A 16,682-nucleotide genomic window follows, 5' to 3' on the forward strand; every position below is an offset into this window, starting at 1 on the left:
ATCATCCTGATCAACAGACACAAAGCATCTCAAATAAGTTTCCAAAGTCTGATTAGTTCGCTCGGTTTGGCCATTTGTCTGAGGATGAAATGCGGAAGAAAAAGACAAATCAATGCCCAGCCTAGCACAAAAGGCCCGCCAAAACCTAGAAACAAACTGGGAACCTCTATTGGACACAATATTCCCTGGAATGCCATGCAAATGAACCACATGTTGAAAAAACAACGGAACCAAATCAGAAGAGGAAGGCAACTTAGGCAAAGGTACCAAATGAACCATCTTAGAAAACCGGTCACAAACCACCCAGATAACTGACATCCTCTGGGAAACCGGAAGATCCGAAATAAAATCCATAGAAATATGCGTCCAAGGCCTCTCAGGGACCGGCAAAGGCAAAAGCAACCCACTAGCGCGGGAACAGCAAGGCTTGGCCCGCGCACACGTCCCACAGGACTGCACAAAAGAACGCACATCCCGTGACAAAGAAGGCCACCAAAAGGACCTACCAACCAAATCTCTGGTACCAAAAATCCCAGGATGACCAGCTAACACAGAACAATGAACCTCCAAAATCACTTTACTAGTCCATCTGTCAGGAACAAACAATTTCCCCACTGGACAGCGGTCAGGTTTATCAGCCTGAAATTCCTGAAGAACCCGTCGTAAATCAGGGGAGATGGCAGAAAGAATCACCCCTTCCTTCAGAATACCGACCGGCTCAAGGACCCCAGGAGAATCAGGCAAAAAACTCCTAGAGAGGGCATCAGCCTTAACATTCTTAGAACCCGGAAGATACGAGACCACAAAATCAAAATGGGAGAAAAACAGGGACCATCGGGCCTGTCTAGGATTCAGCCGTTTGGCAGACTCGAGATAAATCAGATTCTTATGATCGGTCAAGACCACAATACGGTGCTTGGCCCTCTCAAGCCAATGTCGCCACTCCTCAAATGCCCACTTCATAGCCAACAACTCACGATTGCCGACATCATAATTGCGTTCCGCAGGTGAAAACTTTCGAGAAAAGAAGGCACACGGTTTCATCAAGGAACCATCAGAATTCCTCTGAGACAAAACGGCCCCTGCCCCAATCTCAGAAGCGTCAACCTCAACCTGAAAAGGAAGAGAAACATCCAGCTGACGCAACACAGGAGCAGAAGTAAATCGGCGTTTAAGCTCCTGAAAGGCAGAAACAGCCGCAGAGGACCAATTCGTCACATCAGCGCCTTTCTTCGTCAAATCGGTCAGGGGTTTAACCACACTGGAGAAGTTGGCAATGAAACGGCGATAAAAATTAGCAAAGCCCAAAAATTTCTGAAGGCTCTTCATGGATGTGGGCTGGATCCAATCTTGAATGGCCTGAACCTTAACCGGATCCATTTCTATAGATGAGGGAGAAAAAAAATCTTCTGTACTCCAAAGAGGCACTTAGACCCCTTCACAAACAAGGCATTATCACGAAGGATCTGAAATACCATCCTGACTTGTTTCACATGAGACTCCCAATCATCTGAAAAAATCTAAATATCATCCAAATATACAATCATTAATTTATCAAGATAATTCCGAAATATATTAAGCATGAAGGACTGAAACACAGATGGAGCATTAGAGAGTCCGAATGGCATCACAAGGTATTCAAAATGGCCTTCGGGCGTATTAAACGCAGTTTTCCATTCGTCACCCTGCTTAATACGAACAAGATTATATGCCCCTCGAAGGTCAATCTTAGTAAACCAACTAACCCCCTTAATCCTAGCAAACAGATCAGAAAGCAAAGGCAAAGGGTATTGGAATTTGACCGTGATCTTATTCAAGAGGCGATAATCAATACAGGGTCTCAAGGAGCCATCTTTTTTGGCAACAAAAAAAAAACCTGCTCCCAATGGTGAAGAAGATGGCCGAATATGCCCCTTCTCCAAGGACTCCTTAACATAGCTCTGCATGGCGGTATGTTCTGGCACAGACAGGTTGAAAAGTCGTCCCTTTGGGAACTTACAGCCTGGAATCAAGTCAATAGCACAATCACAGTCCCTATGCGGTGGAAGGGAACTGGACTTGGGCTCATTGAATACATCCTGGAAATCTGACAAAAACTCAGGAATTTCAGAAGAGGGGGAGGAGGCAATTGACATCAAAGGAACGTCACCATGAACCCCCTGACAACCCCAACTAGTCACAGACATAGATTTCCAATCTAATACCGGATTATGCACCTGTAACCATGGGAAACCCAGCACAATAGCATCATGCAAATTATGCAACACCAGAAAACGACAATCTTCCTGATGGGCTGGCGCCATGCACTTGGTCAGCTGTGTTGTGAATTAGACTTTTTGGCTCCCTCTTGTGGTTACTAGTGATATGACTCTGGGATTTTCTTCCCTCAGTTTGCACCCAGCTGGGTCGTTTGTTCAGGGGTGTTGCTATATAAACCTCCTGGATCCTTAGTCCAGTGCCTGGCATCGTTGTAATCAGACACATTCTGTTTGCTCCTATCTGCTGGTCCTGGTTCGTGCAAAATTAAGCTAAGTCCTGCTTCTTTATTTTTTGGGTTATTTGCTTGCTCTCATTTTTGTCCAGCTTGTACTAAATGTGATTCCTGACCTTGCTGGAAGCTCTAGGGGGCTGGTGTTCTCCCCCCGGGCCGTTAGACGGTTCGGGGGTTCTTGAATTTCCAGTGTGGATATTTTTGATAGGGTTTTTGCTGACCATATAAGTTATCTTTCTATATTCTGCTATTAGCTAGTGGGCCTCTCTTTGCTAAATACCTTGCTCATTCTTATGTTTGTCTTTTCCTCTTACCTCACCGTTATTATTTGTTGGGGGCTTGTATCCAACTTTTGGGGTCTATTCTCTGGAGGCAGGAAAGGTCTTTCTTTTCCCTTCTAGGGTTAGTTAGTTCTCCGGCTGGCGCGAGACGTCTAGAATCAACGTAGGCACGTTCCCCGGCTGCTGGTATTTGTGGTGCTAGGATTAGATATATGGTCAGCCCAGTTACCACTGCCCTATGAGCTGGTTTTCTGTGTTTGCAGACTTAGCAATTATTCCTGAGACCCTCTGCCATTGGGGTCATAACACAGCTGTGTCCAAAACTGAGGTTTATTTTTAGCCAACGGTGTAGCATCAATGCCCCTCAAAGGAATACGACTCTGCAAAGGCTGCAAGGGGAAACCACAACGTCTGGCAAATTCTAAGTCCATTAAGTTTAGAGCGGCGCCTGAATCCACAAATGCCATGACAGAAAATGACGATAATGAGCAGATCAGGGTCACAGATAACAGATATTTAGGTTGTACAGTACTGATGGTAACAGAACTAGCGATTCTCTTGGTACGCTTAGGGCAAACAGAAATAACATGAGCAGAATCGCCGCAGTAAAAACACAACCTATTCTGACGTCTGAATCCTTGGCGTTCAGCTCTAGACACAATCCTATCACACTGCATAGGCTCAGGACTCCGCTCGGAAGACAATGCCATAGTGTGCACAACTCTGCGCTCGTGCAAGCGCCGATCAATCTGAATGGCCAGAGACATAGAATCACTCAGACCAGCAGGCGTGGGGAACCCCACCATAACATCTTTATCAGATTCAGAAAGACCCTTTCTGAAGATTGCCGCCAAGGCATCCTCATTCCATTTAGTCAGTACAGACCATTTTCTAAACTTCTGGCAATATGATTCTGCCGCTTCTTGACCCTGAGACAGGGCCAACAAGGTCTTCTCAGCATGATCCACTGAATTAGGTTCGTCATAGAATAACCCAAGCGCCTGAAAAAAGGTGTCTACATTAAGCAACGCCGGATTCCCAGGTTCCAGGGCAAATGCCCAATCCTGGGGGTCACCACGCAGCAGAGATATAACAATTTTAACCTGCTGGATGGGATCACCAGAGGAACGGGGTTTCAGAGCAAAAAACAGTTTACAGTTATTTTTAAAGCTCAGAAATTTGGACCTATCCCCAAAAAACAAATCAGGAGTTGGAATTCTAGGCTCTAAAACCGGAGTCTGAACGATATAATCGGAAATACCCTGTACTCTAGCAGCAAGTTGATCCACACGAGAAGCCAATCCCTGAACATCCATACCAGCGCCGAACTCCTGAGCCACCCAGAGGTAAAGAGGGAAGAAAAAAAAAAAACACAACAGACTACAGAAAAAAAAATGGCTCAGCACTTTCCTTCCCTTCTTCTGAGATGCGGTTAACTCATTGTTGGCCAGTTGTACTGTTATGATCTGGTGGCCTAAGAGCAGCATGAGACGTACTCTGGAGAAGGTGGTACCTGTACTGACCACAGACCCTGAACTTAACACCGCAACTAGAAGTAGCCGTGGAATGTACCTAGCGCTCCCTAGACATCTCGACACAGCCGGAGGACTAATTACCCCTAGAGATAGAAAAGGGAAAACTATCTTGCCTCAGAGAAAATCCCCAAAGGATAGACAGCCCCCCACAATTATTGACTGTGAGAGGAGAGGGAAAAAACATACACAGACTGAAATGAGAATTTAGCAAAGGAGGCCACTTCTAGCTAAATAGAAAGGATAGGACAGAGTACTATGCGGTCAGTATTAAAACACTAGAAAATATCCACCACAGAAAATACAAAATCTCCACAGCTAACTAAAGATATGGAGGTTATATCTGCATCTCCAGAGATACCAGCTTGACTAAACAAATCCTTATACAGACCAAGCTGGACAAGACAAAAACATGGAAAAGAACTGAACAATAAGGCCACAGCATGTGGACAGCAAAAATCAAGGCCACAACTTATCTTTGTTGAAATGAACTGCAAAGCAGAAGGGACCAGGCAGGGATGTGAATCCTCCAGGAACAATGGACAACTGGCACTGACTAAAGGGTGAAGCAAGACTAAATAGCCCAGTCAAAATTGCAAAAAGTGAACACACCTGATAAATGCTGCGATTCATAGACAGCAGCGCTACCACTTACAACCACCGGAGGGAGCCCAAGAGCAGAATTCACAACAGGTACGGAAAGAAAAAATAGATAAAAATTAAACTTTCAGAACAAATAAATTGCTAAATTCTTTAAGTTTTAATTGACAAAAATCACATTCCCTTTGTTTAGTGTGGTAATCACTATGATATATTAAAAAAGCCTTCTTCTTGATATACTGTGAGAAACCTATCCTTGAATATTAGTAGGAGAAAAGCCTGTGAGAATGTGCAGTAAGAAACTCCACTGCTGTCATCTGGCAATAACCTTAACCACAAGCCATCAACAGGTCACCGCAGCTGCTCATTATTGGGAAATACAGAATGGACAGCAGTGTGAGCCGCCTCTTCTTACCTCAGCATCCCTTGTATCTCCATTATTAGATAAAATTAATAGCATGGACAGCATTGTGAACAGTCTCTTCTTACTTTAGTACTCTTGGTATCTTCATTATTTGTTTATATAGACAATATGGGCAGCAATGTGAGCAGCCTCTTCTTACCTGAGCACCCCTGGTATCGCCAGTATAAGTTCAGACAAACAGAGTGGAAAGCGGTGTGAAAAGCCTGTTCTTACCTCAGCACACCTGGTATCTCCAGTATAAGTTCAGATAGACAGGGTGGACAGCAGTGTGAGCAGTCTCTTCTTAACTCAGCAGCACTCCTGGTATCTCCAGTATTAGATCAGATAGACAGAGTGGACAGCAGTGTGAGCAGCCTCTTCTTACCTCAGCACGCCTGGTATATCCAGTATTAGATCACATAGACAGGATGGACAGCAATGTGAGTAGCCTCTTCTTATCTTAGTACTCCTGGTATCTCCAGTATAAGGCCAGATAGACAGAGTGGACAGCAGTGTGAGCAGCTTCTTCTTCCCTCAGTACTTCTGGTATCTCCAGTATTAGATCAGATAGACAGGGTGGACAGCAGTGTGAACAGCCACTTCTTACCTAAGTACTCCTGGTATCTCCAGTACTAGATTAGATCAGGGGTCCCCAACCTGTAGCTCGGGAGCCACATGTGGCTCGCGGTCCCAGGAATTGTGGCTCGCGACTGTTTGCCAGCTTGGTGCATTAGCTCCAGGTCTAGCAAACAGGTATGAAGAGTACATCTCAAAATTGTGAGTTTTTGAGTAGCCCAGCACAGAAGATCAGATCTGGATGCACATATACTGGTCTTAGGGATGGTTTAGAGATGTTTTAGGTATGGTATGCTGGAGGCTGATACTACCTACTAGAGGAGGTTCTTGAAGCTGGATGCAAAAATGTGTTGGGAGTCCTTGATGGGATAATACTGAATTGGGGCATTGTGGGAACCTCTGGATCTCAGTGTACTGCTTTGGAGTGATTTCTGTGGAAAAGCTTCGGTTATCAAATGGTGGCTTTGGTTGACACAACTTTGAGGGGGACAGAAGCAAATGTTGCTCGTGACCACCTCTCAGGAGCTGAATGTGGCTCGCAACCCTCTCTCAGTGCTAAATGTGGCTCTCAAGGTCAAAAAGGTTGGGGACCACTGGATTAGATAGACAGAGTGGACAGAAGTGTGAGCAGCCTCTTCTTACATCAGTTCTCCTGGCACTTTGAGTATTATTTGACTTTACAAGCCAATAGTAGAATATCCTTTCCTCTGATAGGCCAGTGTACTATCATGTTATGCTTAAAAAAGGTAATAAAAATACACATTAAAATTTACAGATTTTATGAATTCTTCTCTTTGAATCCCACTGAACAATCTGCACCTTGGGAAACATTTTTTTCTAATGTTAAAATGCTTGGTCAGACTGCATTGAGACTTGATCTGATTGCTGTTAAATACATATAGCATGAACTGGAATATTGGCCACTTGCTATTTTGCCCAACTTGACTGCACAATCACATTACTGTATTTTTAGCTAAAAGAAGAAAGTTCCTCCAGGCATATTGCAAGAACTAGTTGAGTCATATTAGAAGAGTTTAAAACACATACTGTATTACTGTATATTGCAAATACTTTTTTATATTATGTGGGTATATAAGTTATAACCCGATTATACACTTCTTCTTCTGACATAACTCCTGCTTTGCTACAAGATACTAGGGATCATCTGTCTGCTGTCACTAACCTACCTAAATCTGAATTTGTCATTTTCATTTTTGGTTCTATCATAATTCCCCAGCAGCACACCGCTGCCTTGGATTTTATTTGACTCAAATCTTTCCTACACTCCCTACATCTGATCACTTGCTCACTCATGTCACCTACACCACAAAAACATCTCTAGAATTCCACCTTGTGTTAATTTTGACTCAGCAAAAACTCTAACTGTTGGTCTTATTCATTCTCACCTGGACTACTGCAACTTTCTACTAATTGGTCTCCCTCTTACTAAACTCTCCCTTCTCCAATCTGTCTTTAATGCAGCAGCCAGGATTATATTCCTGTCCAGCTGCTATACCGATGCCTCCACCCTGTGCCAGTCGTTACACTGGTTGCCCATTCCCTACAGAATACAATATATACTCATCACTCTCACCCACAAATCTCTCCACAGTTCTGTGCCACCCTACATCTCCTCCCTCATGTCTGTCTATCACCTTACCTGTATCCTCCACTCCGCTAATGACATAAGAATAACATTCTCAATAATCCAAACCACCCACTCATGTCTCCAAGACTTCATGTGTGCTGCACCAATTTTCTGGAATGCAGTACCCAGGACATAGACTTATATTCAAAAGTGACCTCCGCCTTGCCCAATAAACAATGGAGCAATATGGTAGGTCATAAGCTGCTGGAGAGGAGATCTAATGTAGTGGAGGCAATAGATGGTGAAGGCGACAGCTGGTTGTTATAAGACTAGGTGCAGGGACTTTAGCTTAGATGCATCATTCCAGAGCTGTAATATAAAAAACACTAGAGTGGTGCTTTAAAGGTCTGTCACGGATTTACTGCAACAGACAGAAGCCAGAACACCTCTGATTTCTCCTACTCCTGCACTGACCAGAAGCACTTCTCCTTCATATTGAATGGTGCAGGTTTCTTCTAGCAGTGCAGGGGTTAATCTGCTCAGTTGAGAGCTCCTGGAAGCTTTCCTGTATTAAGGCTCTCAGCTGTTCAGTGTTGGCCACTTCCTTCTCCTACTGTATATAAAATGGACTCTGGCAAGCAGGCATTGTCAGTGCAAGCTTCATTGCTGCATTTTTCAGGGGTTGGTGGAGTATTGTTTTTTGAGAAGTCGTTTGGTGGATTTACCTAAGACTGTTGCGTGGTTTTGGTCGTGTGCAAATCCTCTGCTTCTCCTATCTTGGTTTTTACCCCCATCCTCCACTCCCTGTGTTTTCCTCTGTTGTTTGTGTGAGTTTATTTGTATGATTGGTATTTTCCTTTATCCCTGTTCATATTACCTTGTTAGTCTGGTTGGTGTATTACAGTACACTAGTACTCTGATCTTACCTGGGTGGGGGAAGGGAACAAACTGAGTGCGGATTCAGGAGCTCAGCAAGGTACGTGGCCCCGACATCTTCACCATTAGATGCAATCCGGGGAACAGGTCGTGACAGGGACTCTCCACTACTGAACAACCAATTATGAATGGGCCCAGGGAGGTAAGAAAAAAATGATACTCACCGCCCAGATAATCGCTGCATCTTAGTAATTAGTGCTGTGTTCCCACCTCAGTCTCAGTTGGATCATCAACTTGTGGGGGTGACACCTGAGTGCTGCAGATAATCAGCAGCTGTTGATTGACTGCAAAGTTCACATTTTGAGTGGGCTGAATAAAATGAACAGTGTATGTGTCTGCGTGACCAGAAATTGATTATGTATTGAAATAAAATTTGAGTCTGAAATTACCTGAGGCAAGAATGGACATTTAGAATAAAGTGGAATTTGCAGTGTTCAATAACAAATGGGTCATTTCATGTCAAGATGCAATTACATTAAAATCTTCAATGCATCACTTATTACACTGGTGTGTCAGAGCATTAACTTTTCCCTTCCGTTTGTTGCAAACTGCTGCTTAATATAGATGTTTTGACATCTTCTTGGCACCAAAGACCTCAGTGTTCTTGCCTTTTATTGGTTCACTGGTGAATCCTTTATGTATAGTATATTAAAATATTAATTTGAGTCAGTGTCCTTATTTTGTACATGGCAGCATAAAGTAGCAAATGAAACCCTGATTCCAGTGCTGGATAACTTATTGGGGTTCATTCTGTAATTTTGATTAATAAAACCCTTTTTCATGTGCTGCAGATCTGCTAGTCTTCTCAAAGGCTCCTGTTATGTAGTCTGCAATATTTGAGTCCTAGCTATGCATTCCCCTCACCACTAAGTAGAAGTTTTATGCCTAAGCACAGTGACACAGAAAGCTGTCAGTCAGTGGCACTGGGTGGAATCAGACTGAACCCATCATTGAGATTACTAGCAGAGCTGCAACAGATAAAATAGTGATTTTATGAAAACTACACTGAAAAGTCCAGTAAGTGACACATCTCTGAAATCTGAAGTCTCTGCCCCATTTTTTGAGATTTCCTCTGATTAGGAAGCATAAACCTAGTAACAGATTCCCATTATGAATCAGATGGGCTGAAAATGATTTCAGCTCTTGAAAATGCGGTAAATTATGAACAACAAGAGCAAGAAGTAATCAAAGAAACTACAACGGGTAAGCAAATTGCTTTTTTCAGCTCAGCAGCTCAAATTCCCTAATGTGTCCAGTCTAACTGGCTATAAGGTCCTCTATAAAGGAGAACTTGGGGAGTTCTTCAGGTCTCAAGACCACAATTCATCATTACTTAGATCTTGGGCCCTCAAGCACCCCTCAAATGCCCATATGTCCACTAGAGTTCTTTTTCTATTTTTTGCATTTTATTTTTCAAAAGTGAAGTCTTAGTGACTATATAGAGTCACTTGGGGGCCATTGTGGCTATTATGCTGTCTGTAAAGAGTACTGGAATTATTGTTCGTGGATGCAAGACTCGTAATTAGCTGGTTCTTTAATAAAGATGTTCCCATTGTGCAAAATCTTGTGTGTACATGGTAAAGGTACCGTCACACTAAACGATATCGCTAGCGATCCGTGACGTTGCAGCGTCCTGGCTAGCGATATCGTTTAGTTTGACACGCAGCAGCGATCAGGATCCTGCTGTGATATCGCTGGTCGCTGAATAAAGTCCAGAACTTTATTTGGTCGTCCGATCGCCGTGTATCGTTGTGTTTGACACCAAAAGCAACGATACCAGCGATGTTTTACACTGGTAACCAGGGTAAACATCGGGTTACCAAGCGCAGGGCCGCGCTTAGTAACCCGATGTTTACCCTGGTTACCAGCGTAAAAGTAAAAAAAACAAACACTACATACTCACCCAGCGTCCCCCAGCGTCTGCTTCCTGACACTGACTGAGCGCCGGCCCTAAAGTGAAAGTGAAAGCCGCTGTGCTGTTAGGGCCGGAGCTCAGTCAGTGTCAGGAAGCAGACGCTGGGGGACGCTGGGTGAGTATGTAGTGTTTGTTTTTTTACTTTTACGCTGGTAACCAGGGTAAACATCGGGTTACTAAGCGCGGCCCTGCGCTTAGTAACCCGATGTTTACCCTGGTTACCCGGGGACCTCGGCATCGTTGGTCGCTGGAGAGCGGTCTGTGTGACAGCTCTCCAGCGATCAAACAGCGACGCTGCAGCGATCGCATCGTTGTCGCTATCGCTGCAGCGTCGCTTAATGTGACGGTACCTTAAAGGAGGATGAGTGGTCTTTCATCAGTTTCTAAAAGTTTACGGGCATGGACAAAGTATAAACTATCATAATCACTGATGTCCATCCTTGACCTATCGGACCGTGGAGTCACTTTTATTTTTACAGTTCCATACCCGGCCTCGGTAAATGCTTTTTCCAGGTCATCCTTAGTTAAGGTCAAACAGGAAAACCATTTCTCCCCAACATGATAGAAGGTGCAGTTCAGAACGCTCTGAATTATAATGTGACATCCTGGTTTAAGAAGCTCCTTAAACTTTTTCAAAGTATTGGTGAAGGCGTCCAAGTCTTTACATGGGGCTTCTAAGCAGAGGCAGCTAATCAGACAGTCCGCTTCTGGCATGGGCACAGGGTCATACGGCTTCTCGGAAAGAGCATTGCACTTCAACACTTTGGTTACTTTCCTCCTCAACGTTTCTTCCTTTTTCTCCCATTCATTACTGTCAAGAGAAGTTATTTGACAGGTCATTAATTACTTGCATTCATTTTATTACTGTTTCGATCAATACACTGAGCTCCGTAGATGTGCAGGTTACACTATGAGTTGCGAACTACTCATGCTCCATTGTACGTGACTACTTCCAGCCATCCTTCTCGGCACCTGACATCTGCTTCTGTAAATCATGCTCTTTTATGGAAAACTAATTTGACATAAATAATTGAATAAAGCTTATTGCATTTTATCATACCATTTTTTTTTAAATCATAGATGAGCCCCTTGAAAATAAGCAAATAACATGGAGTGGATAATTTCCCCTGCAATGCCCCCACAAGATTAATAAGGTATTACATGATGCCCTTCTTCTGGGACTGTTTAATACACATGCAGTGCTAGCACAGGAATCATTTAAAATTAGGTGATACTTTAGGTGCTTTCTTTATAACATAGAAGTCCACCATGAACCAAAGAAGTCTTTCCAGCTGCTTCTTTCTTGCTTTGTCTGTGTTCAATAAGTAAAGGCAATTAATCTGGTCTTTAACAACTCTAGTACTGACTAGGGCATACATCATGGGGCAAAGCGTTAATGACGTTGAGTGAAGCCTAGTCAGCACCACAGGTGCTGAAGACCGGACAGATACTGTCAAGATGAAGACTGATGATCTGTAAAGAAAAGCCCAGAACTGTAAGAACCGGATAGGGAACTGCTTGGAATGGTGGTCAGATCATAACAAGGCACATTTCATTTGCATAGAATAAATTTTATGCAATTTGAATTTACCTGCCGAATTCAAGTAAATCTGCCGAATTCTAATTTCGGCAGTTTCGCTCATTCTTAAAGGAAACCTATCAGCATAATTTTCATACAGTATATAAGCAATTTTATGGTTGTATATACACTTGTCCTCAAATAAAAATGAAATCTTTTTTGTAAAGATCCGATATGCCCATCACGAGAAACCAAATTTAGAAGCCATATGCAAATCATCCAGGAAACACATCGGAAGAAAGACCAGAGAGCACTTCCAGGCTGATTTGCATGTGGTTTTCATATTAGATTTCTCATGATGGGCTTATCGGATTTTTATAAAAAAGGTATAATTTTATTGGAGGTCCAATCTATGTAAAAACATGTTCATCGATTACCTTTAAAGGGGTTGTTAATCTAAATATTGAAGTTGTAAAACCATTTGATATAATATGCAGGCAGTGCCAAACTTAGAAGATGATTAATGGGTAGAAAAGTGCCTCATTATGCCCCAATCCATAAACTAGGAAATCCAAAAGATAATTCCCCAGTTCATTTGTATATACGGTATAAACGATGGAGCCTGTTGTAATTTAATAGCTCAATATCAAAAACATGAGTAGATCTGGATAAACCGGCTTTAATCTTCCCTATAATATAATCTGGGCATGGAGCCGAGCAATCCGAACACATGATCATTGAATATCTGAATTTCTTACCATGTTACATTAAGTTATCTTATTTAGGTTATTAAAGAATAAATACTCTTAGAAGAGGAACAGCCTAAAGCACCCTGACCCCTAGGAAAAATCTGTAGTAGGGCCACCCTTACCATAAGCCATTATTAATGTAACTGGTATCGTCTTTGGTTGCAAAGGAACCATTGGACAACTCATGCATTAGGGTAGGATGTAACTGGTGCACCTCTGCATCACTTATGGCTACATTATTGACCCCATTTTGTCCAAGAAAGAGAGGTCAAAATGGATTAGCAGTAAAAGCTCAGGACATGAATACAGGAATACTTAGATTGATCAGAAAAGAAAGTCATGATGGTTCATGAAGTAGTAATAGCATATTGCTCCTAGATCTGGAAAAATAAGAAAATAAAAAATTCCCAAGTGCTTAAGGTGGCTGATCTAGGAAAATGCTGGTAATGGATATTGGAACTTAATAATGAACCAGAACAGTCCATCCACACTGGAATTTTAATTATATTTGTGCCTGTCCAACCTTATAGGATATGGACACAATTGCAAAAAATTATGTTTAGCCTACATCACATGCCTTTAAGTAAAAAAAAAAAATTCTCATGAGGCGCATCTCAAGATATACTATGTGAAGTCTAGACGAAAGGTGAGGAAGGACACATGAGATCAGTTTTACAGATCATCAATAGAATATAGTATTAATCAAGAGAAAACCATGCACTCAACTTAATGCTTGTGATATTTTATTGTAGTACCCCAAAAAACGTTTCGGTCCGTAATCTGGACCTTCATCAGTTACGTACTTAGAATGAAAATAGGGTTAAAGGTTTCCCCCGCGTCTGATGTCGGCACAAGTCTCCACGTTCTCCGGACACAGTCCTAGCTCATAATACCTCTGTTCAGCGCAATTACCAGATGCTGACCGTATTTGTGCCTTGAGGCTAATATGTCTCTTTAACCCTATTTTCATTCTAAGTACGTAACTGATGAAGGTCCAGATTACGGACCGAAACGTTTTTTGGGGTACTACAATAAAATATCACAAGCATTAAGTTGAGTGCATGGTTTTCTCTTGATTTATATGGTGTGGGAACCTACCTCTGCACCTCTTAACAGTAGTGCACACGCTCTCTGTTGTATACTGTAGAATATAGTATTACACCTAGAATGAAGTGCACTTATCTACACAGCGTTCAGCTTTTTCAGTGATTTCATGATATTTTAAGACTTTATTTAGATGTACGTGAAACCCCTACGTAATTGGAGGCTCTCTGTGCATTGCTGTATTGCAATGGTGCAGAGGTATTTTTCCCTTTCTATGTATTATGTCTAGAGAAGAATAATCTCATACTTCAGCATCAAATAGAGAATGCCATAATATTTTATTAAAATACAACAGAAAAAAAACTCTTTATGCCTCAATATAGGTATACGTTACATACAGTACATTCACATATACTAGATGCTTGCAGAAAACTACCATATACCATTTCTGTCATTTTCTCTTTTACGTACCTGTTACCTTCGAGTTCACATACAAATTTGAGTCCAGTCCAGAGCATCAGGGTCCTTTCTCAGCCACTTCTTTAGTTGTTTTCAATTTTGCTCAAGAAAATCCGAAGTTATGATATTGTCAAACACTTCGCAGGCAGAGAGCAGATGATAAATTGTGGGTCCGGCTCCAAAGTCAATTAGTGTGTCTCCTTTCACATTTCCTTAGGAATAAAATTGAATATAAAAGATGAGCAACATTTTTGTGTAACTACGACTTGGGCCTCATGCATATAACAGAGCTATATAAAGGTAACCAGAGGTTGCACAAATCTGCATTACGGTGGGACCAAGAGGACATTATTTAATCATGGAACCTTACTTACAACTACAAATGGAGCAAATGCACTTTAAGATTTTCTAAGTCTTCTGCACATTCACATAACCTAGCAGATGAGTATATTGGCTTTGTTACCTACAAAACGCATTCCTATTCATACACTGACCATACATGAAAGCTTGAACTGGCCCACAAGAGAGCAGGTGAATCTCCTGGTGGGCCCCTGTACAGGACTGAACTCCCAATACCCTACATGAGTAGTGCTTGGCACTGAACACGTAAGGCAGCATATACAGACAATGGTAGCATCTCATTGTTTAACTACTATATTTTATTATTTAAAAAAAGCAAAACAAATTTTTCAAAATAAGGGACAGGAAATGTACCTGAAAAATTATCCCCAAAAATCAATATTACCATTGAGCCCAAAGCACCCAAGTCTGATACTGAACATGTTGAAAAATGTTCATGCTTCATTTAAAAAAATATAATGTTAATAACTTCACACAGCTCAGCTTCGAGTCAGTGTACTATCGGAGAAGAGCTAGTTGAGTAAAGAAGTTCTCCAGGCCTTTGATATTGATAACGTATCTTCAGGATAGGTAAATATCAGAACGGCTGCGGTCCGGGCTGGTACCCAGCACTCCCACTGATCTGATGTTCTCCACTCTGATGGTGGCCAGATATAAACACGGCAGCTTGAGTATCACAACTCCATTGACTATGTTGTGGCCATTGTCAAGAATTAAACTCTATAGGAACTAAGTTGCAGTTCTCAGTAAAGGTAACTACACAGTGAATACTAGAAATTATAGATTCGTTAAAATCGCTACATGTGAATACACCCATGACAATTCTCAAAATATGAGATGCCAAATCATTGTATGCTATTATTCCAATGGAGTTTTTTTTATGTGAATAAATCCATTAAAATCCTCTGTGCAATATCACTTCATTGTGTATTACTTCAATGGAGAAAGGAATTAATGTAGTTAATTTTTGTCTTGAACCAAATGACTTTATATCAGTAATAAAAAGAGCAATAAAAAAAACTTTTTTACTAAAATTTTTGTTTAGGACACAATTATTTTTGGTCTAAAAAGATTTTTTATTTGCAATTGCAGGTACCGCAATGGGGTCAAAATTTGCCCCTGTTCGCTACTATTTAGCTATTGTTATGTCACATTGTGAATATGCTTGCTTCCACACTTTCTTCCTTGTAATTTGAAGAAGTAGATGAAGTCATAATATTATATAGAAATAAAGATGGGAGAATATAAGTAAGCTTTTATCACAAAATACGGTATACTCAATGTAAAAGAATATTAGAATGAATATTAAAATATTAGAAATGAAGGGTCATCAAGATGATAAGACTGGATAACCCTTTTATAAATTCAATTTCAATAATCCTGAGCATTTCTATTATAGATTACTTAGTAATTTTACCTGAAGTAAACGTTTCATGAAGATTTTTTAAAACAAATTCAGTCCATTCTCCGAAAAGAACCCCTTTCTCTGTAGCATAGTAAGTGTTGTAGTAATCAATGGGGCAAAACTCCTTAATGTAAGTTTCCTGTTTGGTGAACGGTGGGTCCATCGTGTCACCTGGTAGGTCTGGGAAGTGGTAGGTAGCTGGTAGGTCTGTCGCTTCTGAAAAATGTTACCGTATATATCCTACTGATCCTGTGATGACAGTGCAGATAGGGTTTCAAATCTCCCAGGTAGGGATTAGCTTATTCATGTGTCATGATGGCTTAGATTTACTATTTTCAAGATGCTAGATGCTATAGCATTTCAAAAGGAAAATACTTATATAAGGTCTTAAGGAATGAGTGGTAACTTGCTGATGGTTTGTGGTCCCTTCGCTGGGATGACCCAATGATCCAAGAATGAGGCTCTATAAAGTCCCATCTAGGTGTAGCTGGAGATGAACACCACGTCATTCATTGTTGGTCAGACCACCAAACATACTTCTCCAGCAAACCATAGACATTGAATTTAGTGGTGGTGCCTTTGAGCAGCAAAATTTCCATTCAAAGGGCACTCGAGACCCCATTCTCAGAAGTTATGAGTCAAAGAGGTAGATCCAGCTTACAGAGACATCAAGAGAGTAGTCCAAATAATGAACTAAGATTCCTCAGGAACTCTGACACAAGCCGGTGTATGACTGTGCCTCACATTTGCAGCAGGTTATAACAGCCAGATGGGCTAAACTAAGAACTAATCACACTGGTCCTGATTGGGGTGAATAATTCTGA

The 16,682-nt window shown here is 41.6% G+C and overlaps 1 pseudogene across 1 annotated transcript; it reads right to left on the reverse strand.

Annotated features, from left to right (window-relative positions):
- Positions 1 to 10,673: 10,673 nt before the first annotated feature.
- On the reverse strand, positions 10,674 to 16,098 carry LOC143766990 (indolethylamine N-methyltransferase-like; annotated as a pseudogene). Its single transcript, XR_013213673.1, has 3 exons — positions 15,871 to 16,098; positions 14,106 to 14,305; positions 10,674 to 11,133 (listed from the first exon to the last, which is right to left on the reverse strand). The product of XR_013213673.1 is annotated as an indolethylamine N-methyltransferase-like (transcript).
- Between the last annotated feature and the right edge of the window lie 584 nt (positions 16,099 to 16,682).

The sequence above is a fragment of the Ranitomeya variabilis genome, chromosome 4, assembly GCF_051348905.1.
Source record: "Ranitomeya variabilis isolate aRanVar5 chromosome 4, aRanVar5.hap1, whole genome shotgun sequence".
Classification (NCBI taxonomy): Eukaryota; Metazoa; Chordata; class Amphibia; order Anura; family Dendrobatidae; genus Ranitomeya; species Ranitomeya variabilis.